The 24,389-nt window shown below is 43.9% G+C and overlaps 1 long non-coding RNA gene and 1 pseudogene across 1 annotated transcript in view; both read left to right on the top strand.

Moving 5' to 3' along the window:
* Positions 1-24,389, top strand: part of LOC137216110 (uncharacterized) — a 74,809-nt gene that overhangs the window by 15,768 nt on the left and 34,652 nt on the right. The gene's annotated exons all lie outside the window — the stretch shown is intronic.
* On the top strand, positions 1,310-21,642 carry LOC137216185 (alpha-ketoglutarate-dependent dioxygenase alkB homolog 4 pseudogene; annotated as a pseudogene).

Consider the following 24,389-nt stretch of genomic DNA (forward strand, 5'->3'; position numbering starts at 1 on the left):
TATAGAGCTTATGCCCTGTGACAGGTCTTCCTATGCTGGGGTGTAGTCCTCGTGATTAAGCATCTACAAAGTTTATAATGCAGGCTTCTGTGTAGCAGTGTGTAGGCTGCCGAGGCCTGGAGTAGGGGGTCAGATAGGTGCAGAGAGGAGCCCGTGGAGAAATCAGAGGTGGGCGCTCTGGAAGATGGTACACATTCAAGACCCAAGGGGCCGGGAGGCAGAGAAATTCTCATAGTAGATTTTTGGACATTGAGTGAGATGTGAAAGACTAGACAACAGAAGAACCCCCAATCCATTACCCTATCTACCTGGAGGCTAAGATAAAATCATCAGGCACTTCCCAATTTTATCTGACAGAGGCAACAGTGAGTTTGGCAGCGGCGGGGAGGGGACGCACTTTAGGAATGAGGTCCAGAAAATCCTTCCCTGAAACGGTGCAGAGATACAAAGTGAGAAAGAGATCTTGCTGTACGATTGAGGTGGGAAAGAAAAGCATAGAGGGGGGTTCCATACGGGACAGGGAGAGAGATGGGGGGGAGAGAGGGGGAGGGGGAGGCAGGGAGAGAGAGAGAGGGAGGGAGGGAGAGAGGGAAAGAGAGGGAGGGAGAGAGAGGGAGGGAGGGAGAGAAAGGGAGGGAGGGAGAGAGGGAGAGAGAGAGGGAGGGAGGGAGAAAGAGAGAGAGAGAGGGAGGGAGAGAGAGGGAGGGAGAGGGAAAGAGAGAGGGAGGGAGAGAAAGAGGGAGGGAGAGAGAGAGGGAGGGAGGGAGGGAAGGAGGGAGAGAGAGGGAGAGGGAGGGAGGGAGGGAGACAGGGAGAGAGGGAGGGAGGGAGAGAGAGGGAGGGAGGGAGAGAGGGAGGGAGGGAGAGAGGGAGAGGGAGGAGGGAGGGATGGAGGGAGAGAGAGGGAGGGAGAGAGTGGGAGGGAGGGATGGAGGGAGAGAGAGGGAGAGAGGGAGAGGGAGAGGGAGGGAGGGAGGGAAGGAGGGATGGAGGGAGATGGGGAGAGAGAGGCAGGCACCCCTTGGACTCCTTCATGGTGAGAAATCACGTTTCCACCAGGTCCCAGAGGACAGCGGCAGCAGTCACCCCAGTGTTAGTTGGATCTGCATGGCCTGGGGGATGTCCGCTGCCACCGTCACCTGGGGGAGGCATAACACAGTGAGTGGACCGAGATGAGGCCCCGTGGGTCTTGAAAAGAAAGCGAAGCAGAGAGCGAGAGAAACAGGGCGAGAGCGAAAGTCAGGGGCCTCAAGCAGCAGCTGGGCCAAGCCCGCGGTTTACGTTGAATTCCCAGGTTTGGGCACCAAAAATGATCGCGGGGGGCCTCGGCCTGCAGTGGCTTGAAGCAGGATCTCGGTTCCCCGACCAGAGACTGAAGTCAGGCCGCGGCAGTGAGAACACCAAATCCCAGCCACTAGATCTCCAGGGCCAGCGGCTAGTTACAAGGCCCTGGGTTGTCTGCTTTGGAGAAAGGAATTTCAACAAAGAGAAGGAAGGTAGTGAAACAAGTAGTGTTTTTGAGGAGGAGAAGAAAGTACATGTGGATAGACACACATGGGAGGGCCCAGAGAAAGAGTCGCACCCTTGGGGTAGCTCAGATCACTTACATGGGGCAGTTCATCCTGGTTCCCTCTGGCCAGTCATCCTGCTTGCCTGGCTCTGAGTCCATATTTGGTCTAACTCAGGGCCCTCCCCTGCGTGCACGTGCATCTTTTAACCAAGACGGATTCCAGTGCAGGGGTTTCTGGGAAGAAGAACATATTATGGTCTGACACCCCCTCCCTTCTCTGACCTCCGAGGAACCTTTCTGTTGCATGTGCAGTCGGGAAGGTGTCCTTGACCTCAAGAATGAGAAGTATGTGGTCTCTCTATCTTCTCTCCAAGTAGGACTCAGCTTCCCTTGCTCCTGCTGTTATCTTTATCCTGGCATATCTGTCCACGGGGGAAGATTCCAGCTGCTCAGCCTGGGGCCCATCTATCTCCTGCCTCGGCAAGAGTGGGCATCCTTGTCTTGTTCTTGATCTTAGGGGAAATGCTTTCAGCTTTTCACCATTGAGAATGATGTTAGCTGTGGGTTTGTTATATATGGCCTTACTATGCTGAGGTAGCTTCCCTCTATGCCCACTTTATAGGGGATTTTTAAAAAAATTTTTTAAAATTTATCTTTGGCTGTATCAGGTCTCATTTGTGGCACATGGGATCTTCGTTGAGGCATGCATGTGGGATCTTTCGTTTCGGCATGTGGGCTCTTCCTTGCAGCTCGCAGGCACCAGGGCACATGGGCTCTGTAGTTTGCGGCACACAGCCTCTCTAATTGAGGCACGCGAGCTCAGTAGTTGTGGCATGCAGGCTTAGTTGCCAGATGGCATGTGGGATTTTAGTTCCCTGACCAGGGATCGAACCCGCGTCCTCTGCATTGTAAGGCAGATTCTCTACCACTGGACCACCAGGGAAGTCCCTGGGGATTTTTTAAAAAATATAAATTTATTTATTTTTGTTTTTGGCTGTGTTGGGTCTTCGTTGCTGTGAGCGAGCTTTCTCTAGTTGCAGTGAGCGGGGGCTACTCTTCGTTGTGTGCGGGCTTCTCATTGTTGTGACTTCTCTTATTGCAGAGCATGGGCTCTAGGCATGCCGGCTCAGTAGTTGTGGTTCACGGGCTCAGTAGTTGTGGCTCGCGGGCTCTAGAGTGCAGCCTCAGTAGTTGCGGTGCACGGGCTTAGTTGCTCTGCGGCATGTGGGATCTTCCCGGGCCAGCGCTCGAACCCATGTCCCCTGCATTGGCAGGCGGATTCTTAACCACTGCGCCACCAGGGAAGCCCTCTAGAGAGTTTTTATCATAAATGCATGTTGAATTTTGTCAAAACCTTGTTCTGCATTTATCGAGTTGATCATATGGTTTTTATTCTTTAGTTTTTTAATGTGGTGTATCACACTGATTGATTTGCAGACATTGAAGAATCCTTGCATCCCTGGGATAAATCCCACTTGATCGTGGTGTATGATCCTTTTAATGTATTATTGGATTCGGTTTGCTAGTATTTTGTTGAGGATTTTTGCGTCTGTGTTCATCAGTGATATAGGCCTGTAATTTTTTTTGTCATATCTTTGGTTTGGTGTCAGGGTGATGGTGACCTCATTGAACGAGTTTGGGAGTGTTCCTTCCTCTGCAGTTTTTTGGAGGAGTTTCAGAAGGATAGGTGTTAGCTCTTCTCTGAATGTTTGATAGATGGCCTGTGAAGCCATCTGGTCCTGGACTTTTTGTCTGTTGGGAGTTTTTAAATCACAGTTTCAATTTCAGTGCTTGTGATTGGTCTGTTCATATTTTCTGTTTCTTCCTGGTTTGTAAATTGACTTTTGAAGTGCTCTCAAAAGCCTAACGTTTATTCTAACAGTGTTGCCATTCTTAGCATTTTTTTGTGCACGCACCCTATGCCCCTATGAGATATGTAATGAATATTTAACTCCTACACAATGTGAGATATAGTTATTATTTTCATCATTTTATAGATGAGAGAAGTGAGGCTTGGAAAAGGTAAGTGAACTCATCAAAGATTTCACATCTAGTGAATATTAGTAAAAATGATCATTTATCATTCAGGCTTCAAAGATTATGGATAAAAAAGTGTGCCCCTGCTAATACAGAGAATATTTTTCTAAAACAGAAAAAAAACTTTAAAAGCACTATGGCCTTATGTAAGAGCATATGCTTCGTCCAAATGAGAGACAAATCCTTAAGAACGGATCCAGTTCCCTCTGAAGCTGAGGTGACTGGCCCCATTTCATCTTCAGATGTGGCAGCACCACCTAGTGGCAAAGAAAGACATAGCCCTAGTGAATGGTTTTCTTCTTTGGACAACTAACCCTGTTTTTGAGAGTGACAGATTAATCTGGGGCTTCCAGTTCAAAATAAAATGACCAAATATGTTTACCTCCTTTACCTGGAAAAATTTCTCAGCAAGTACTAAGAAGACAGAAAGAGGACAGAAGGTGATGCCTGAACAGAACAGAGGAAGTTCAGGGCAACGGCCTGCGTGAGGGGATAACTGATAACCGAAGATGGCCCGAGAGGACCAGCACTTAGAGGCAGTCTGACCTGTGAAGAGGGCTGGAAAAGTGGGAAGGGGGTGCGAATTAATCTGTTCACCTGCTGCCCATGCTCAGGAGGTTTACACTCAAGAGGATTTGATCCGAAGGTGCTGATCGCAGGGACATCAGGCCCGCATAGGCCAGGAGGATAAAGAGGCAGGAACTGAAGAAAAATTGGCGCCCTGAATGGTGGCTCGGCAGCCTCCTTCCCACATGCGACACCCGCATCCGTCCTGGAGAAACTGAAGAACGCTGGAGAAAAATACAGCCACGGAAGTCCCTCAGGGCGAAGACTCTTTCCCTGCTGTCCTTTGTGATGGCAGTGTTAACCTGAAACAAATGCACAGCTATTGCTCCAGCAAAGATGGGTTTATTCAGGATCAACAGAGAATTGCTGTTCGGGGGCTGCAACCCTGATGAGCAGCATGTGAGTTTCCCACATGGCAAGGGAAGAAGAGCACTTTTACTGGGGGGGGGGGGAGGAAGTTGGGAGGGTTATAGCAAACAGAGTCCATGGCTTTTCCTTAGCTGACTCCTTGCCAGGAAAGAAGAGGAATCTTTCTTCTTCCTATTGGGCTCTGCTGTGGTCATAGGGCCTGAGAGCTCCCCCTTCTGGTCTCCAGATTCTATTTAACTGAGGTTTCTGTTCATTAATTTTTTATACCAGCCTTTAACAAACCCAGCCCTACCTGTATGAGTCTCTCTAAAATGTGAATGGATGGCCAGAAGTCATCACACTTGCAAGGAAAAGCTCTGACATGAAAAATGAAGACCAAAACCAGCAAATGGGGAAAAGAGGCTGAGTGGAAACAGAAGATGCAGGAAGGGGACAAAAGCTACACTTAACAGTATCAGAAGAGAATGTTAAAAAAAAAAAAGAAAACAGAAAAAATAATTCTTTGCAGTTTATAGAAATGGTAACTGAAATAACAATTCATGATAAGTTTTGAAGGCTGACGCTGAGGAAATTCCAGGAATGTTGAACATTAAGAAAAAAGGTAGATAGAGATTGGAGACAAAAGAAAACTAGAAATTGAGAACAAATCTTAAGTGGGGAAAATCTGTCTAACGGAATTTTCAGAAAGAGAGAAAAGAGGAAAGAGGTGTTGTGTGATCCTTCGGTGACATACCTAGGCAGGGCCCTTCCCATTTATTACAGTGGGTACTTAGTAGGTCTGTCAGTAAAGTTATGGGTTATCATTCTAGCAAATGTTCTGGCGGAGCTTTCCATGTCAGCAGAAACAGAGCTTATTCTTTTTAAATGCTTCATAATACTCTGTTATCTAGAACTAACTAGCATATTTAACTACCCAGTTTTCCATTGGTGAGCGTTTAGGTGTTTTTCTGTGTCTTGGCATTACAAACAGTGCTGCTATAAACACCCTGTAATCCTCGTTCTCTGCAGATGTTTGAGTGTTTCCCTTAGAAGTATACCTCAAGAAAAGATTTCTAGATCACAGAATATGAATATTTTTAAGTTAAAACCCAAAGGTTGCCCCTTCCTCATGACACCGGTTTATGCTGTTACCAGCTGAGCTTGGGGTGCCGTCTCCCCATACCCAAGACTGGATGCTAATAACCTACTAAACTGTTTTCCAGCCTATTAGATTAAAAAATGACATCTCATTATCTTAATTTGCATTTTCCTGACTATTATCAAGGTTGAACAGTTTTATTTACTAATCATTTGTATTTCTTCTTCTGTGAACTGGCCATTTGCATCCTTTGAACATTTATATTGGAGTATTTGTCTTTTTCTTACTGATTTATAGGAACTAATAATATATTCTGGACAGAGGCTTCTATCTTAGAAGTTATCAATGTTTTATTCTAATCAGTTTTGTGTTTTAACTTTGTTAAAAGTCCCTGTTATAGGGCTTCCCTGGTGGCGCAGTGGTTGAGAGTCCGCCTGCCGATGCAGGGGACACGGGTTCGTGCCCCGGTCCGGGAAGATCCCACATGCCGCGGAGCGGCTGGGCCCGTGAGCCATGGCCACTGAGCCTGCGCGTCCGGAGCCTGTGCTCCGCAATGGGAGAGGCCACAACAGTGAGAGGCCCGCGTACCGCAAAAAAAAAAAAAAAAAAAAAAAGTCCCTGTTATAATGAGAGATCCCTGAAGGCAAGGAATTGGTGTTACTCATTTTTGTTGCCAAGCATCTGGCAGGACATACTAGGCACTCATTTTGTGAATGAAAACAGAGACATGACCTTGGCTTCATGACCGCTCTGAAAGAACATTTATAGGTGCTTGTAGCCAGAGCTCTCCTGGGTCCCGGTGACTTCTCAGATTGCGGGGCGGGGCGGGCGGGGGGTGGGGGTGGGGGAAGGACTGGCTTGGATTTAAGATGTTGAGTGGGTCACAGGAAATGCCAGTGACATACACTCCCAATCGTTAAGAGTCATGAAGAACCATAATAGTGTATAGATCGTTGAGGGAGTATCCTCTGGTTATCTTCCTGAGCCTAAAACCAGGATCTAGTCAATAGATTAATGTAGTAAAAGGAGAGATGTGTGTGGTTGGACTAGCTTACAGAGATGCATATGTCTTTAGGACCAGAGAACTGTTAGAAAGTTTGATTTGACAATGGACTGTGACTTTTCATATTTTCACACCAGTGGCAAGAAAGTCTCAACCAAATGGGAGATAAACTAGTAAAAGATTGTGGTGAGGGTGGAAATTCACTACATATAGTCTTTAAGTGGTATTGTTTTAATAGACTGCATGAAGTTTGAGATTTGGTATTTATTCATATGTTAGTGTCAATTGTTACAATTTTTGGATCTTTGAAAACTCATGGGTGGAATTTTTAGATTTCTTTTTTTAAAATAGATCTTTATTGGAGTATAATTGCTTCACAAAACTGTGTCAGTTTCTGTTGTACAACAAAGTGAATCAGCCGTATGCATACATATGTCCCCATATCCCGTCCCTCTTGAGCCTCCCTCCCATCTTCCCTATCCCACCCCTCTGGGTCATCGCAAAGCACCGAGCTGATCTCCCTGTGCTATGCTGCTGCTTCCCATTAGCTATCTATTTTACGTTCGGTAGTGTATATATGTCGATGCTACTCTCACTTCGCCCCAGCTTCCCCCTCCCACCCTGTGTCCTTAGGTCGATTCTCTATGTCTGTATCTTTACTCCTGCCCTGCAACTAGGTTCATCAATGCCATTTTTTTTTTTTTTTTTAGATTCCATATATGTGCGTTAGAATATGGTATTTGTTTTTCTCTTTCTGATTTACTTCACTCTGTATGACAGACTCTAGTTCCATCCACCTCACTACAAATAACTCAATTTCGTTTCCTTTTATGGCTGAGTAATATTCCATTGTATATATGTGCCACAACTCTTTTATCCATTCATCCGATGATGGACACTTAGGTTGGTTCCATGTCCTGGCTATTGTAAATAGTGCTGCAGTGAACATTATAGTACATGTCTCTTTTTGAATTACGGTTTTCTCAGGGTATATGCCCAGTAGTGGGATTGCTGGTTCATATGGTAGTTCTATTTTTAGTTTTTTAAGGAACCTCCATACTGTTCTCCATAGTGGTTGTATCAATTTACATTCCCACCAACAGTGCAGGAGGGTTCCCTTTTCACCACACCCTCTCCAGCATTTATTGTTTCTAGATTTTTTGATAATGACCATTCTGACCGACGTGAGGTGATATCTCATTGTAGTTTTGATTTACATTTCTCTAATAATTAGTGATGTTGAGCATCTTTTCATGTGCCTCTTGGGCATCTGTATGTCTTCCTTAGTGAAATGTCTATTTAGGTCTTCCACCCATTTTTTAATTGGATTGTTTGTTTTTTTTGATACTGAGCTCCATGAGCTGTTTGTATATTTTGGAGATTAATCCTTTGTTGTTTCATTTGCAAGTATTTTCTCCCATTCTGAGGTTGTCTTTTTGTCTCGTTCATGGTTTAATTTGCTGTGCAAAAGTTTTTAAGTTTAATTAAGTCCCATTTGTTTATTTTTGTTCTTATTTCCGTTACTCTAGGAGATGGGTCAAAAAAGATCTTGCTTTGGTTTTTGTCAAAGAGTGTTCTTCCTGTGTTTTCCTCTAAGAGTTTTATAGTGTCTGGTCTTACATTTAAGTCTTTAATCCATTTGCAGTTTATTTTTCTGCGTGCTGTTAGGGAGTGTTCTAATTTCATTCTTTTACATGTAGCTGTCCAGTTTTTCCAGCACCACTTCTTGAAGAGGCTGTCTTTTCTCCACTGTATGTTCTTGCCTCCTTTGTCGTAAATTAGGTGCGCATATGTGCATGGATTTATCTCTGGGCGTTCTATCCTGTACCATTGATCTATATTTGTTTTTGTGTCAGTACCATACTGTCTTGATTACTGTAGCTTTGTGGTATAGTTTGAATTTGGGGAGACTGATTCCTCCAGCTCCATTTTTCTTTCTCAAGATTGCTTTGGCTACTCGGGGTCTTTTGTGTTTCCATACAAATTGTGAAATTTTTTGTTCTAGTTCTGTGAAAAATGCCATTTGTCGTTTGATAGGGATAGCGTTAATCTGTAGATTGCTTTGGGTAGTATAGTCATTTTCACAATATTGATTCTTCCAATCCTAGAACATGGTATATTTCTCCATCTGTTTATGTCATCTTTGATTTCTTTCATCAGCGTTTTATAGTTTTCTGAGTACAAGTCTTTCGCCTCCTTAGGCAGGGTTATTCCTAGATATTTTATTCTTTTTGTTGTGATGGTAAATGGGATTGTTTCCTTAATTTTTCTTTCTGATTTTTCGTTGTTGGTGTATAGGAATGCCAGAGATTTCTGTGCATTAATTTTGTATCCTGCAACCTTACCAAATTCATTGATTAGTTCTAGTAGTTTTCTGGTGGCATCTTTAGCGTTTTCTATGTATAGTATCATGTCATCCACAGACAGTGACAGTTTTACTTCTTCTCCAATTTGTATTCCTTTTATTTCTTTCTCTTCTCTGATTGCCATGGCTAGGACTTTCAAAACTGTGTTGAATAAGAGTGGCGAGAGTGGACATCCTTGTCTTGTTCCTGATCTTAGTGGAAATGCTTTCAGTTTTTCACCATTGAGTATGATATTTGCTGTGGGTTTGTCATAAATAGCCTTTATTATGTTGAGGTAGATTTGCTCTGTGCCCATTTTCTGGAGAGTTTTTATCATAAATTGTTGTTGAATTGTGTGAGAAGCTTTTTCTGCATCTATTGAGATGATCATATGGTTTTTATTCCTTAATTTGTTAATGTGGTGTATCACATTGATTGATTTGCGTATATTCAAGAATCCTTGCATCCCTGGGATAAATCACACTTGACCATGGTGTATGATCCCTTTAATGGGTTGTTGGATTCTGTTTGCTGGTATTTTGTTGAGGAGTTTTGCATCTATGTCCATCAGTGATATTGGTCCATAATTTTCTTTTATTGTGATATCTTTTTCTGGTTTTGGTATCAGGGTGATGGTGGCTTTGTAGAATGAATTTGGGAGTGTTTCACCCTCTGCAGTTTTTTGGAAGAGTTTGAGAAGAATCGGTGTTAGCTCTTCTCTAAATGTTTGATAGAATTCACCTGTGAAGCCATCTGGTCCTGGACTTTTTTGTTTGTTGGAAGATTTTTTTTTTTTTGCGGTACACGGGCCTCTCACTGTTGTGGCCTCTCCCGTTGTGGAGCACAGGCTCTGGACGCGCAGGCTCAGTGGCCATGGCTCATGGGCCCAGCCGCTCCGCAGCATGTGGGATCTTCCCGGACACGAACCCGTGTCCCCTGAATCGGCAGGCGGACTCTCAACCACTGCGCCACCAGGGAAGCCCCTGTTGGAAGATTTTTAATTACAGTTTCAATTTCATTACTTGTGATAGGTCTGTTTATATTTCTAATTCCTCGTGGTTCAGTCTTGTAAAATTGTACCTTTCCAAGAATTTGTCCATTTCTTCGTGGTTGTCCATTTTATTGGCATATAGTTGTTTGTAGTAGTCTCTTATAACCCTTTGTATTTCCGCCATGTTGGTTCTGATTTCTCCTTTTTCATTTCTAATTTTATTGATTTGCATCCTCTCCCTTTTTTCTTGATGAGTCTGGCTAAGGGTTTATCAGTTTTGTTTATCTTCTCAAAGGACCAGCTTTTAGTTTTATTGATCTTTGCTATTTTCTTTGTTTTGCTATTTCTCTGTTTTCTTTGTTTCTATTTCATTTATTTCTGCTCTGATCTTTATGATTTCTTTCCTTCTACTGACTTTGGGTTTTCTTTGTTCTTTTTTCTCTAGCTGTTTTAAGTGTAGGGTTAGATTGTTTGAGATTTTTCTTGTTTCTTGAGGTGAGATTGTATTGCTCTCAACTTCCCTCTTAGAACTGCTTTTGCTGCATCCCATAGGTTTTGGGTCGTCGTGTTTTCATTGTCATTTGTTTCTGTGTATTTTTTAATATCCTCTTTGATTTCTTCATTGATCTCTCAGTTATTTAGTAGCACACTGTTTAGCCTCCATGTGTTTGTGTTTTTTACAGTTTTTTTTCCTGTAATTGATTTCCAATCTCATAGCGTTGTGGTCAGAAAAGATGCTTGGTATGATTTCAATTTTCTTAAATTTTCTGAGACTTGATTTGTGACCCAAGATGTGATCTATCCTGGAGAATGTTCTGTGTGCACTTGAAAGTGTATTCTGCCACTTTTGAGTGGAATGTTCTATAAATATCAATTAAATCTATCTGTTCTGTTGTGTCATTTAAAGCTTGTGTTTCCTTATTTATTTTCTGTTTGGATGATCTGTCCATTGGTGTAAGTGGCATGTTAAAGTCCCCTACTGTTGTGTTACTGTCGATTTCTCCTTTCATGGTCGTTAGCATTTGCCTTACATATTGAGGTGCTCCTGTGTTGGGTGTGTAAACATTTATAATTGTTATATCTTCTTCTTGGATTGATCCTGTGAACTTTATGTGGTGTCCCTTCTTATCTCCTGTAACAGTCTTTATTTTAAAGTCTATTTGATTGGATATGAGTATTGCTACTCCAGCTTTCTTTTGCTGTCCATTTTCATGGAATAACTTTTTCCATCCCTTCACCTTCATTCTGTATGTGTCCCTAGGTCTGAAGTGGGTCTCTTGTAGACAGCATATACATGGGTCTTGTTTTTATATCCATTCAGCCAGTCTGTGTCTTTTGGTTGGGGCATTTAATCCATTTACATTCAAGGTTATTATCGATATGTATGTTCCTGTTACCATTTTCTTAATTGTTTTGGGTTTATTTTTGTGGGTCTTTTTCTTCTCTTGTGTTTCCCACCTAGAGAAGTTCCTTTAGCATTTGTTGTAAAGCTGGTTTGGTGGTGCTGAATTCTCTTAGCTTTTGCTTGTCTGTAAAGGTTTTAATTTCTCTGTCGAATCTGAATGAGATCCTTGCTGTGTAGAGTTATCTTGGTTGTAGGTTTTTCTCTTTCATCACTTTAAGTATATCCTGCCACTCCTTTCTGGCTCACAGAGTTTCCTCCGAAAAATCAGCTGATAACCTTATGGGGACTCCTTTGTATGTTATTTTTTGTTTTTCCCTTGCTGCTTTTAATATTTTTTCTTTAAATTTAAATTTTGTTAGTTTGATTAAAATGTGTCTTAGTGTGTTTCTCCTAGGGTTTATCCTGTATGGGACTCTCTATGCTCCCTGGACTTGGGTGACTATTTCCTTTCCCATGTTAGGGAAGTTTTCGACTCTAATCTCTTCAAATATTTTCTCAGACCCTTTCTTTTCCTCTTCTTCTTCTGGGACCCCTATAATTCGAATGCTGGTGCATTTAGTGTTGTCCCCGAGGTCTCTGAGATTGTCTTCAATTCTTTTCATTCTTTTTTATTTACTCTGCTCCTTGGCAGTTATTTCCACCATTTCGTCTTCCAGCTCACTTATCGGTCTTCTGCTTCAGTTATTCTGTTATTGATTTCTTCTAGTGTATTTTTCATTGCAGCTATTGTGTTGTTCATCTCTGTTTGTTTGTTCTTTAGTTCTTCTAGATCTTTGTTAAACATTTCTTGTATTTTGTCAATCCGTACCTCCATTCTATTTCCAAGATCCTGGATCATCTTTACTATCATTACTCTGAATTCCTTTTCAGGTAGACTGCCTATTTCCTCTTCATTTATTTGGTCTTATAAGTTTTTACCTTGCTCCTTCATCTGTGACATATTTGCTGTCTTATTTATTTATTTATTTGTGTCCCTGTCTTACTGGTTGTTTGGCCTGAGGCTTCCAACACTGGAGCCTGTTGGCTGTTGGGTAGAGCTGGGTCTTCGTGCTGAGATGAGGACCTCTGTGAGACCTCATTCCGATGAATATTCCCTGGGGTCTGAGGTCCTCTGTTAGTCCAGTGGTCACGGCACAGAGCTCCTACCACAGGAGCTTCGGCCCAACCCCTGGCTCATGAACCAAGATCCCACAAGCTGCATGGGGTGGCAAAAAAAAAACAAAAACAGAGAACAATAACAAAGTAAAAAATAAAGTTAGACTAGGAACATAACAGATACGTTAGAAAGAATATAAAAATAAAAATATAGATGAATCAACAACTGGAAGGTACAGCAGTACCACAATAGTAAAAAAAAGAGGAGGAGGGAAAAGAGAAAAGAAAAGCGGGGTGGGGGGGGGGGAAGGCCTTGGCTGTGGAGGGCAGGGCCTAAGCAAGGGTGTGGTTTGGGCAGTGGGTGGGGCCTATGCTCAGGACCCGCAGGGCTGGAAAAGGCCCTGGGGGCTGTGGGGGGTGGGGCTTAGGCTCAAGGAACAGAAGGGGCCCAGGCGTGGCCCCACCCCTGGTCTCAGAGGGCGGGGGACCTCACCTGGGAGCCCTGCAGGCTTCCTGGGCTCGAGTGGGCGGAACAAATGCTCTCCGCTCCTCTGCTGCTCCTCCGGTCGCGGAGGGCCCCTCGCACCTGCCTCTCCTGTTCTCCCCTCAGCCTCCCTCCTATGTCCCCAAGGACCCACACGGCCTGGAGGGGGCTTTGGAGAGCAGGGGACCGGCCTGGGAGCTCAGCAGGCTCCCTGTACCCGAGTGGGCGGGGCAGTCACCCTCTGCTCCTCCTGCCTACTTCTCCTGATCTCCTTGGCCTCAGGGGTGCCAATCCTGTCCGGCCTCCACTTCTCCCTCCTCTTCCCCGCACGTCCTGCTGGTTCACTGGGGGGTTCCCTCCCGTCTCCTTGGGCATCAGGGTCCCCCACCAGCAGCCAGCAGGTGCCCTAGTTGTGGGAAGACCCGCATCTTCCCACACCGCCATCTTGACTCCTCCCCCTAGATCTCGTAACTGAGACTTATTTCTACAACTGAGGAGATGTGGCAGATGGAGCTTCCTGCTACATTGGTTTTTTCCCCCAACTTTCTACTAATTTAGTATGAAGAGACCTCCAGCAAGCCTTTTCTATCTAAAAACATGTCCAGACAGTGACCAGAGCCCATATGGGGTTGGAAAACGGGAATGCTAGGAAGGAATGGGGAGGAAGTTTTACTTGTTGCTTATTATATGTCTGTATTACTTAATTTTTTTATAGAAATGTGTTATATATGTGTAATTACATTAAAACAAGCCGTCAAAACAATTATCTAAATCACCATGTGGTGAGCAGTCAGTCTAACCCTCGTTTTCTAGGTTTGGGCAATACTCTTTACTACATTTGCAAGTCTTTCTGGTAACCAGTGTGAGGCAGGAAAGGTGTGAGCCTTGATATTTACTAGCAAGTGCCCCTGTTTCCTCCATCCCCCCACGGGACTGTGCAGGAAAATAGGCTAGAATGAGACTTCGAAAAGCATGACATCTCAGACTGGAGTTGATCTTCCTGGCCACCAGGTGACGCTTGTGTGTCTCTGCAGGGAAAGAGATTTGAGTAACAATCTAGACAGTAATTTTTAGAAATTCAGGATATTTAACAAATCACCAGATTATCTCATGCAGAAATGGAGTATAGGTGTTTCTTGACACGTTTTTATAAACAGATCAGAAAATTTTACCTTGGTAAGAAATTCTGTTTTCTCCTCAATTAAGATGACATTCTGATTTCATTCTGAAGATCCTCATATCTAAATTCTAAAGTTATAGTTAAGATTGTAGGCATTAGGTTAACAATCAAAAAGTGCAGAGTGGGACTTCCCTGGTAGTGCAGTTGTTAAGAATCCACCTGCCAATGCAAGGGACATGGGTTAGAGCCCTGGTCCGGGAAGATCCCAAATGCCGTGGAGAAACTAAGCCCATGTACAACTAACTATTGAGCCTGTGCTCTAGAGCCCGTTGGCCACAACTACTGAAGCCTGCCTGCCTAGAGCCCATGCTCCATAACAAGAGAAGCCACCGCAATGAGAAGCCCGCACACTGCAATGAAAAGTAGCCCCTGCTCACCACAACTAGAGAAAGCCCGTGCACAGCAATGAAGACCCACTGCAGCCAAAAATAAATAAATAAAAAATGTGCATGGTGTATGCATATTCACTTCACTCCAAATTGTAGGTTGACCCCATGCAGGTAAAAAGTCAGACATATCTCAGACTTTACCTCCCCTGCAGGATAACTGAAAAACATTTGATTCCTTCCTAACTCTGGGTTACATTGCAAAACAATATTCTATCAATTTAATACATCATAATGACACAAAATTCAGGGCCAACCAATTCTTGGCTTTTCACAGCACTTGAGAGTGATTCCAGCACACTTAGCCTCACACCCTTTTTTAACCTCCCTAATGTGTGTCTGTGTCTTAAGACACATACACAAATGTATGAATCATAATAGCAAAATAACTGGAAATAATTCACGTCTATCAACACTAGAACAAATTTAAAAATTGTGGTAAGCTCATAAAATGGAATACTATACAACAAGGAAAATGAATAAGATATAATATTGATTGAAATAAGACAAGCACAAAATATATATCATGTGATTCCATTTATATAAATTAAAAAACAGGCAGAATTAATCAGTGGTTTTAGAAGTCAAGGTAGTAGTTACATTTGGGGAGGAGTGAGGGTAGTAATTTGGAAGGAGAATGGAGGGATTTCTGGGTACTAGTTGTGTTCTACTGCTTTACCCAGATATCTTCATTTTGTGATAGTTCATTAAAGCTGTACATTTATCCTTTGTACACTTCTCTTTCTGTTTTTATTTTATATTGGAGTATAGTTGATTTACAATGTTGTATTAGTTTCAGGCGTACAGCTAAGTGATTCATTTATACATATACATATATCCATTCTTTTTCAGATTCTTTTTCCATATAGGTTATTGCAGAGTATCAAATAGAGTTCCCTGTGCTGTACAGTAGGTCCTTGTTGATTGTCTTATTTTATACATAGTAGTGTGTATATATGTTAATCGCAAATTCCTAATTTATTCCTACCCACCTCCAACCTTTCCCCTTTGGTAGCCATAAATTTGTTTTTGAAGTCTATGAGTCTGTTTCTGTTCTGTAAGTTCATTTGTATCTTTTTTTTTAGATTCCACATATAAGTGATGTCATGATATTTGTCTTTCTCCATCCGTGTTGCTACAAATGGCATTATTTCATTCTTCTTTATGGCTGAGAAATATCCCATTGTATATATGTACCACATCTTCTTTATCCATTTCTCTGTTGATGGAAATTTAGGTTGCTTCCATGTCTTGGCTATTGTAAATAGTGCTGCAGTGGACACTTGGGTGCCTGTATCTTTTTAAAAAATTTTTTATTGGAGTATAGTTGATTTACACTGTTGTGTTAGTTTCAGGTGTACAGCAGAGTGAATCAGTTACACATATACGTATATCCACTATTTTTTAGATTCTTTTCCCATATAGGCCATTACAGAGTATTGAGTAGAGTTCCCTGTGCTATACAGTATGTCCTTATTATTTACCTGTTTTATATATAGTAGTGTTTATATGTCAGTCTTAGTCTCCCAATTTATCCTTCTCCCCTTTTCCCCTGGTAACAATAAGTTTATTTTCTACATCTGTAACTTTATTTCTGTTTTGTAGATAAGTTCATTTGTACCCCCTTTTTTTTAGATTCCACATATAAGTGATATTGTGATATTTGTCTTTCTCTGACTTCACTCAGTATAACGATCTCTAGGTCCATCCATGTTGCTGCAAATGGCATTATTTTGTTCTTTTTTATGGCTGAGTAATATTCCATTGTATATATGGACCACATTTTCTTTATCCATTCCTCTGTTGATGGATGTTTACGTTGCTTCCATGTCCTGGCTATTGTAAATAGTGCTGCAATGAACATTGGGGTGCATGTATCTTTTTGAATTCTGGTTTTCTCCAAATATATGCCCAGGAGTGGGATTGCTGGATCATATGGTAGCTCTATTTTTAGTTATTTTAGGAACCTGCATACTGTTCTCCATAGTGGCTCTATCAATTTACATTCCCACCAACAGTGTAGGAGGGTTCCCTTTTCTCCACACCCTCTCCAGCATTTATTGTTTGTAGGTTTTTTGATGAGGCCGTTCTGACTGGTGTGAGGTGATACCTCATTGTAGTTTTAATTTGCATTTCTCTAATAATTATTGATGTTGAGCATCTTTTCATGTGCTTTTTCGTCATTTGCATGTCTTCTTTGGAGAAACGTCTATTGAGATCTGCCCAGTTTTTGACTGGGTCGTTTGTTTTTTTGATATTGAGCTGCATGAGCTGTTTGTATATTTTGGAGATTAATCCCTTGTCAGTTACTTCATTTGCAAATATTTTCTCCCACTCTAAGGGTTGTCTTTTCGTTTTGTTTATGGTTTTCTTTGCTGAGCAAAAGCTTTTAAGTTTAATTAGGTCCCATTTGTTTATTTTTATCTTCATTACTTGAGGAGGTGGATCCAAAAAGATACTGCTGAGATTTATGTCAAAGATTGTTCTTCCTGTGTTTTCTTCCAAGAGTTTTATAGTATCTGGACTTACATTTACGTCTTTAATCCATTTTGAGTTTATTTTTGTGTATGGTATTAGAGTATGTTCTAATTTCATTCTTTTACATGTAGCTGTCCAGTTTTCCCAGCACCACTTATTGAAGAGACTGTCTTTTCTCCATTGTGTAGTCTTGTTTCCTTTGTCGTAGATTAATTGACCATAGGTGTGTGGTTTTATTTCTGGGCTTTCTATCCTGTTTCATTCATCTATATTTCTGTTTTAGCCCAGTACCGTACTGTTTTGATTACTGTAGCTTTGTAGTATAATCTGAAGCCAGGGAATTGATTCCTCCAGCTCTGTTTTTCTTTCTCAGGATTGCTTTAGCTATTCGGGGCCTTTTGTGTTTCCATACAGATTGTAAAAATGTTTTGTTTTAATTCTGTGAAAAATGCCATTGGCAATTTGATAGGAATTGCATTGACTCTGTAGATAGCTTTGGGTAGTATAGTCATTTTGATAATATTGATTCTTCCAGTCCAATAACACGGTATATTTCTCCATCTGTTTGTCATCATTTATTTCTTTCATCAGTGTCTTATAGTCTTCTGAGTACAGGTATTTTGCCTCCTTAGGTACGTTTATTCCCAGGTATTTTATTCTTTTTGATGGGATGATAAATGTGATTGTTTCCTTAATTTCTCTTTCTGATCTTTTGTTGTGAGTGTATAGGAATGCAAGAGATTTCTGTGTATTAATTTTGTATCCTCCAGCTTTACTATAGCTCATCAATGAATTTGGTAGTTTTCTGGTAGCATTTTCAAGATTTTCTATGTATAGTATCGTGACCTGCGAACAGTGACAGTTTTACTTCTTCTTTTCCAATTTGGATTCCTTTTTTTCTTTTTCTTCTCTGATTGCCATGGCTAGGTCTTCCAAAACTATGTTGAATAAAGTGGTGAGAGGGGACATCCTTGTCTCATTCCTGATCTTAGAGGAAATGCTTTCAGTTTTTCACAATTGAGAATGATGTTTGCTGTGGGTTTGTCGTATGTGGCCCTTATTATGTTGAGGTAGGTTCCCTCTGTGCCCACTTTCTGGAGAGTTTTTATTGTAAGTTGTTGTTGAATTTTGTCAGAAGCTTTTTCTGCATCTTTCGAGATGATCATGTGGTTTTTGTCTTTTGTTGATGTGGTGTATCACACTAATTGATTTGTGGATATTGAAGAATCCTTGCATCCCTGGGACAAATCTCACTTGATCATGGTGTATGATCCTTTTAATGTATTGTTGGATTCGGTTTGCTTGTATTGTGTCCCAGCTGTCTGTCCCAGCTGATCTCTCTGCTGGTGAGGGAGGCTTTCCCCGGGTATGGGAATCTCATCTGTTCTTCAACTCCCCACCAGGGGTGCAGGTCCTGTCCCATGCTGCCCGGTTGTGTGGGGATTTTTCTTGTCCTTTTAGGTTTCCAAGGTCTTTTGCTAGTGTTCAGCAGGTGGTCTGTGAGAATTGTTCCATTTGTAGATGTAGTCTTTTTTTTTTTTTTTTGCGGTACACGGGCCTCTCACTGCTGTGGCCCCTCCCGTTGCGGAGCACAGGCTCCGGATGCGCAGGCTCAGCGGCCATGGCTCACAGGCCCAGCCACTCCGCGGCGTGTGGGATCCTCCCAAACCGGGGCACAAACCCGCGTCTCCTGCATCGGCAGGCGGACTCTCAACCACTGCGCCACCAGGGAAGCCCTGTAGATGTATTCTTGATGTACTTGTGGGGAGAGGTGAACCCCATGTCCTCCTTTTCCACCATCTTGACTCTTCCCCCTGTTAAACATTTCTTGTATCTTCTCTGTCTGTGCCTCCATTCTTTTTCTGAGACCTTGGATTTTCTTTACTGTCATTACTCTGAATTCTTTTTCAGGTAGATTGCCTATCTCCACTTCCTTTAATTGTTCTTCTGGGTTTTTATCAACAAGACAGCAGATACTTTTCTGCTGTCTCATTTTGTCTGACTTTCCGTGTTTGTGGTCTCCTTTTCACAGGGTGCAGGATCATACTTCCTCTTGCTTCTGGTGTCTGCCCCCTTGTGGGTGAGGTTGGTCAAGGGCCTTGTGCAGGCTTCCTAGTGAAAGGGACTGGTGCCTGCCCACTGGTGGGTGGAGCTGGGCCTGTCCCTCTGGTGGGCAGGACCATGTCAAGGCCTGTATTTAGAGGTGGCTGTGAGCTCAGGAAGACTTCAGGCAGCCTGTCTGCTGATGGTGGGGCTGTTTTCTCTCCCTACCCCTGCTGGTTGTTTGGCCTGAGGTGTCCCAGCACTGGAGTCTGCAGGCTGTTGGGTGAGGCCAGGTCTCGGTGCCAAAATGGTGACCTCTGGGAGACCTCACACTGATCAGTGTTCCCTAGGGCCTGCACCACCAGTGTCCTTGCCTCCACAGTGAGTCATAGCGAACCCTCACCTCCCCAGGAGAGTCTCCAAGACCCACATGTAGATCTAGCCCAGGCTTCTGTGGAGTCACTGTTTTGTGCAGGGTCCCAGTACATGTGAAACCCTGTGTGTGCTCTCCAAGGGTGGAATCTGTTCCCCAGTCCCATGGCGCCCCTGCATTCAAGCCTCGCCGGCCTTCAAAGTCAAGTGCTCTGGGGGCTCCTTCTCCCAATGCCAGACCCTCAGTCTGGGGAGCCTGATGTTCGGCTCAGAACTCTCACTCCTGTGGGAGAACTTCTGCCATATAATTATTTTCCAGTCTGTGGGTCGCCCACCTGGTGGGTATGGGATTTGTTTATATTGTGAAAGTGCTGCTCCTACCATTTTGTTGTGGCTTCTTCTTTGTCTTTGGATGTGAAATATCTTTTTTGGTAGGTTCCAGTCTTTTTTATCGATGTTTCTTCAGCAGTTAGTTGTGATTTTGGTGTTTTCGTGAGAGGAGGTGAGCTCAAGTCCTTCTGCTCCACCATCTTGTCCAGAATCCTGTACACTTTCCTATATGTGCGTTATACTTTGAATTTAAAAGTCTAAAATACATAAAGAATTTTTTCCTAATACCTGTGAACCACCCAGAGATTTAAAATCAACAGGCATAAGATTTTAGTATTTATATGTTGTATACATAGTAAAAGTTCAACAAATAGCATATTGATTGATTTCATCTAATTAAAGCTATTTTGATATCAGACTGAATTTTTTTTTTTCTGGCCATGGATATTTTGTTATAAACTTTTGAGTGCAGGAATAACATTGGTTAGGTCTAAAGTGAGGCAGCCTTTTGTGATCTGTCATGTATGAAAAAATCTGGTTGAAATGAGTGTTTGATAAGGGATACTTTCCATTGGATAAAGTCCTAGCTCTTTCTCGTGCCTTTGTGATTTGACACCCACCTACCACCTCAGCCTCATCTAGACCTACTTCTCCCCTTACCCACCTTCCTTCTGGCCACACCATAAGCAATACAGAATTCCCTGTGGTTCTCTGATCCCACGTTCATCAGTCTACCTGGACCACTGCCCACACCCATTTTTTTTGCCGGTCCAGTCCTAGTCTATATCAATTCTCCATTTAGTTTTCATTCTTCGTTTACTTCACAGTGGCCACGTACTCCCCAGTCAGCACAGCCCACCCTGGAACACTGATCATACACATAACACATTTGCAGACGTATCTGTCTTTCCTACCAAACTGTAAGTGTAAAAGGAGTCGATACAAGTATTCCAAATACCTGTAACGGTTCTGGGCACATGGTAGATGCTAATAAGTATTGTTGGAACCAAAGATCTAACTGTGAAAATAGTACTCTTATTCTCCACACAGCAGGAAGCCACTGGGAGCATATGCCTCCCTTGCTTTAAACTCTCCAACAGCTTCCCAAACCAACTCACAGAAAATCCAGGGTCCTTACTGTGGCCTATAAAATATTATGTAATCTGGTCCCTGCCTAATACTCTGTCCTTTGCTTCTGCTATTCTCTTTAATCCCTAAACTCTGGCCTCATTGGCCTCCTTTTTCATACCTGCACACACCAATCTCATCTCCCCTTAGGGTTTTGTACTTACTCCTTCCTCTGTCTGCAGTGGCGCCCTCACAGTGTCATCCTGGCTGCTGCGGTGGCGGCCCTGAAGGGCCTTCAGGAATGCTGTGCAAGGGCATCCGGACCTGTCTGGTCCAGCAGCAGCAGGGAGGCGGCCCCGTCCTGGCACTGCTACCCACACGAAGCACGACCTCTCGTTTACTGCTCAGACGCTGGCTGGGCCGTGGGGGCCAAGGAGTCTGACTCTTAAGACTGAGCCAGCCGCTTCCCAGTGCAACGTTGCTAGAGGACCTCGTGACCAGGGGGAAGGAGGTCAAGATGGCGCAGCTGCTGGACCACGAGCCCCGGTAGCTCTCGCAGCCTGGACGGAGCAGGCAGGACTATGGACCCAAAGGCAGCTTTCAGAAACAGAAGCTAAGGACTGCTGGCTTCAGAGGCCCCCCCAGCTTCAGCCGGCCGGTGGTGCAGAGAACTGGCCTCTTCCCCATCTGGGAGGACTTCCGGCGCGTCTAGCAGTGGACGCTGGACCACTGCCACGAGTGGAGTTCAGCCGCAGGCCCCACCGGGACCACGCCTGGCGTGGGGAGGGCTGGTGAGCCTCCTTGTCCTAGCCCCATCCAGCTTCCCCGTGGCCTTGGTGGAAGGTGCGACGGCCCCAGTAGTTCTGTACTGGGCCAGCAGGTGGAGGCGGCTGTCCCCTAACCCCGTTGGTCTCTGCTGGGCACCCAAGAGCCGCACGGACCTGGACCCGGTGCGGCACGCCCTCTGCCGCGGTCCCATGGGGCCGCGTGTGCGCCACCTTCAGGGAGCCATGGGCGTGTCTGTCCAGGCCAGAGGCTTCAAGGACTAGAGTAGGATCCAGGAAGCCTGCAGATCTCCCTCCTTCCCTCAAAGGAAGCCCAGGTCTTCAGAGAAGACCGTTCAGTATCCTCAGACCCTGGGATGTGAGCCTTGCCTGAGAGCTGGTTGTGATGGACTGTGTGCCGGATCAGTCCCCTTTGACCTGCCCTGTGGCCACTCTGGACTATTTAATCTAGTCTCTCCCCCGCAGTGTAGTGTTTGAAGCTTATTGAGGGCACAGACCTTACTTATATTATTCCACAAAGTCCCTTGTCGCTGTGAGAGCACCTGGCACAAAGTAGGCTCTTGCTCACAGGAAACATCCTGACACATCCTGTGAACGGGTGCAGGAAGGAAGAAATTGACACATGTCCTTTGAAGTGTGACGGGACCCAGGACTTCACCCCCTCCTCTTTTTTTTTTTTTTTTTTTTTGCGGTACGCGGGCCTCTCACTGTTGTGGCCTCTCCCGTTGCGGAGCACAGGCTCCGGACGCGCAGGCTCAGCGGCCATGGCTCACGGACCCAGCCGCTCCGTGGCATGTGGGATCTTCCCGGACCGGGGCACGAACCCGTGTCGCCTGCATCGGCAGGCGGACTCTCAACCACTGCGCCACCAGGGAAGCCCCCCTCCCCTCTTTTAGTATAAAAGAAGCCTGAGTTCTACCTCCGGGAAGATGGTTCTTTGGGATGCTAGTCTGCTGTCTTCTCAGCCTTCTGACTTTCCAGATAAAGTTGGTATTCCTTGCCCAACAACAGTAAAAAGTGCTGTCTCACTTAGATCTGGATTTTCTAACCATCTGACATTCTTAACCTTCATATATTGTCAACAATATGGTACAGAAGTAGCATAAGACTCTGTAAAATTAAGAATGAAAGTAACTTGACTTCATGAAATTTCTGTTTCCCCAGAGACCGTGTATATAGCATGGATAAACAACAAGGTCCTACAGTGTAGCACAGAGAACTATTGAGTATAGTTCTCTGTGCTACACTGTAGGACCTTGTTGTTTATCCATGCTATATATAAAACCTTACATCTGCTAACCCCAACTTCCCACTCCATCCCTCCCCCAACCCCCTCCCCTTTCACAGCCCAACCACCAGTCTGTTCTCTGTGTCCATGATTCTGTTTTGTAGATAGGTTCGTTTGTGTCATATTTTAGATTCCACATAAGTGATATCATATGGTCTTTTTTTTTCTGACTGACTTCACTTAGTACGATAATTTCTAGTTTCATTCATGTTGCTGCAAATGGCATTATTTCATTCTTTTTTTGTGGCTGAGTAGTATTCCATTGTATATATGTACCACATCTTCTTTATCCATTCATCTGTCGATGGACATTTAGGTTGTTTCCATGTCTTGGCTATTGTGAATAGTGCTGCTAAGAACATAGGGGTGCATGTATCTTTTGGGATTAGAGTTTTCTCTGGATATACACCCAGGAGTGGGATTGCTGGGTCATATGGTCGTTCTATTTTTGGTGTTCTCCATAGTGGCTGCACCAGCTTACATCCCCACCAACAGTGTCGTGTGCCCTTTTCTCCACATCGGGAGGATGATTTTCTTGTCTGCAGTGTCTCATATTTGACAGTCTGAATGGGTTTGTGAATAGATGTTTCTGGAGTCAAGGCATAATTATTTTGAGTCTCATCTGTTGACTTGTCTTTCATTCCCTACCTTTCTTCATCATTGTCAACTTTACGTACAAATTTCCCAACTCCAGTTACTAGAATCAATTATATCTGAAAAAGGAAGTTTTCCACCAGTTTCAGACCCACTTCCACGTGGCCTTTGCGTCATAATCCTTGTCGTCAGCCTGAATTGAATGCTGTATTAGGTCCTGAGGTTGCGGTGTACCACACACCGAGTGGCTTTAAACAGTAGGAACCTATTCTTTACATACAAAACCAGCAGAGCCATCTTCAAAGTTCATGCTGGAGTGGAGTGTCTCCAACGGAGGGGGGCCCATGATAAGAGAGAAACCCCCTTATTTACCGGGCAAGTAAGCACTGAAAAATTATAAACTGCCGTGAGGCACAGGCAGCAGGAAAAGCATAAAACACCAACATAAAGAAAAAACCTCAGGCAAACTGTTGTGATTTTGTTAAATTAACATTTGTTAGGTAGAACCTTGGTATTGAGTCAAATATTGAGCCACAGTTTAACGAAGACTGAAAGGGAAATAGAGAAGATGATTATTCCTCAGAGGTCCTGGCGGAGGCCCGTGGCAGCCTCAAGCGGCCACATGGAGAGGTAAAGGCAGGATGCAGGCAGGGTGGGAGCAGCAGGACCTGGGGCGCCTGGCTTTATTAGGGTCCACAGGTGCAGTGCTTTGCGGGTCCCGGGTTAAGGCTGGATCAGTTAATTCAAACCATAAAGAGCAGGGTTTAAGTAAGCTCCAGGGGGCTCTCGTGCACAAGTGGAGAAAGCTAGGAGGCAGGAGAGACTGTTTATCAGCGGGGTGTTGGAGAAGTCACATCAGGAACCTGACTCTGAGGCTGCCATGGAGGGCACGCACCTGTGGGAGGGCTAGTGTCAGTTCAAGGCCCCCACTGGGCACTTGGCCGCACAAATTGATGCCCAGGCAGCAGTATTATGGAGTAA

The sequence above is a fragment of the Pseudorca crassidens genome, chromosome 21 (assembly GCF_039906515.1).
Source record: "Pseudorca crassidens isolate mPseCra1 chromosome 21, mPseCra1.hap1, whole genome shotgun sequence".
Lineage (NCBI taxonomy): Eukaryota > Metazoa > Chordata > Mammalia > Artiodactyla > Delphinidae > Pseudorca > Pseudorca crassidens.